This window comes from Austrofundulus limnaeus, unplaced genomic scaffold (genome assembly GCF_001266775.1).
Source record: "Austrofundulus limnaeus strain Quisiro unplaced genomic scaffold, Austrofundulus_limnaeus-1.0 Scaffold167, whole genome shotgun sequence".
Lineage (NCBI taxonomy): Eukaryota > Metazoa > Chordata > Actinopteri > Cyprinodontiformes > Rivulidae > Austrofundulus > Austrofundulus limnaeus.
Window position 1 is genome coordinate 1,044,378 of NW_013952569.1, and position 1,979 is coordinate 1,046,356.

The following is a 1,979-nucleotide window of genomic DNA, read 5'->3' on the forward strand; positions in this document are numbered from 1 at the left end:
TTATTTTATATAGTAATTTATATAAATGGTGACAAATAAATGTTTGGATGACTTTTCAAAAGAACAAACATTCAGTAACAAGTCTTTTAAGGCAGGTAAGAAAAAATAAACAACTTTTGCAATTAAAATCTTCCGTTTTCTTAACATTTATTAATGGTACCATCGTGGTCTGTCCTGTGCAGAATGACTAAACACTAAATAATTTCTTTACTAAAACCTCTGTAACTTTGCTCCAGTTAACTTTAGCAGCATGAATCTTTGCACAGGTGATGTTCACAAGTGGATTAATGGTTTCCAAGTGTTTTTAGCCTGATTCAGTATGGTTTTAAATAGGTCATATACTGTCTAATGAAAAAAATATTAAAACTGGAGGGAAAAACATGTTCCATCCTCAATACCTCTAAAATCACAGCAGCTGTTTTAATACTCACACTTCTGATAACATCTCACAAAAGTTAGCTTTATTTTGATACCAGGATTATTTAAGTAAAGTTTATAAATGCTGAGATACACTCAGTTACATTTCAGCATGGGATTAAAAACATCAGGAAAACCCCTTGAGGCTTAAGAACAGGTTTGGTCCGTGGCATAGGCAGTGTAGGCAAATGCTAATGGTCCACTGTCCATCTGGGGGTGGGTGGGGGCACAAATAGGGACAAAAAATATTTTTATAGCTTCATCAGAGTACATTTGATTTAGTCTGTAGAATAATCACTGTTACTCAGGTTTATGAAAGTAAATTGTTCTGTGTGTTTCTCATCTTTATGTGTTACTATTAAATATTCTAATTGGACATCCTGGTTTATAAAGATAAAAATAATATAAATGAAAAAAATAATTGTTTTAGTGTGAATGTACAGTATAGAGGCAACAATTTGGCTGGGGCCGACCCTGCTTTAAAATAAGAAAATAATACAACAAAAAAATAACTCAAATTTGTTCATTGTTACTTTGTCCGCACCAAAATCAGAGATTGATGAAAAATTTAAACTTCATTTTCTCAGTTTGAATGTTGGCCAGCTGTTAAAAGAAGAACACACTAAATACAGCAACTAAAAGAGAAACGGTAAAACTTATTTTACATTTAGTGTTACATTTTGGGCCGGATGAAACGTCTACAAGGGCCAGATTTGGCCCATGGGCCTTGAGTTTGACATGTTTTAGAGTATTTGTATTTTCTAAACCGAACTTAAGTTATTGTATTGCATAAACTTGACAAAGCGGCTGTTTTGCCAATTATTAATTTATTTAACTCTTCTTTGTTTGCAACTCAAATGTTGGCAGTCAGAACAGACAGATCTCCACGACTGGAAGTCAGTTTATTCACAGACTGAGTTCTGGTCTCTGAACGGCTCTAAAAATAGCTCAAACTGCAGTGCAGATAAAACTTGTTTTTGTATAAAAAAAGAAAAAGAAAAAAAAGGATTAAATTAGCACAGATTTAAATTTATGCACTTCTATGAATGTGGAGTCTTATTTAGAAACGAGCAATGATTCTTCTTCATACTGCTGGCAAGTCATTTCTGATGAGATCAGTTTATTTTATCCTGTAATGTAATTCTGTAGCCCTTGGCCTCAAGTGGCTTTTAAATATTAATCTGATTGTAAAGAGGGGAGGACAAATGTGATTTTCAGTGCTTGATGTTCTAAAAAAAATCAACCAAATACAAAATAAATTTCCAAATTAATGACCTTCTCCCACCAGAGAAAAGACTTGAAATAAAGAGTCCAATGAGAGCGCAACTTTTCTAAGGATGCCTTTATTAAAGAGTCAACAACGTGCGCTGGCCGTCCAGTTCTAGAAAAATAACACAGTCATACATTCATCCATGTGGAAATCCTTAAAACAAAGAAAAACAAGGACAGCTTTTATCCTTAAAGCTAAAAATCCCTTTTTGAATGTGACAGGGGAACCTGAATGATGCCTTGTGTGTGTGTGTGTGTGTGTGTGTGTGTGTGTGTGTGTGTGTGTGTGTGTG

The 1,979-nt window shown here is 34.0% G+C and overlaps 1 long non-coding RNA gene across 1 annotated transcript in view; it reads left to right on the forward strand.

The window, feature by feature from the left end:
• Positions 1–1,750: 1,750 nt before the first annotated feature.
• LOC106523851 (uncharacterized) overlaps positions 1,751–1,979 on the forward strand; it is an 18,632-nt gene continuing 18,403 nt past the window's right edge. The window contains exon 1 of the long non-coding RNA XR_001310933.1: positions 1,751–1,976. This is a non-coding gene — a long non-coding RNA (uncharacterized LOC106523851). The remainder of the gene's footprint in view (positions 1,977–1,979) is intronic.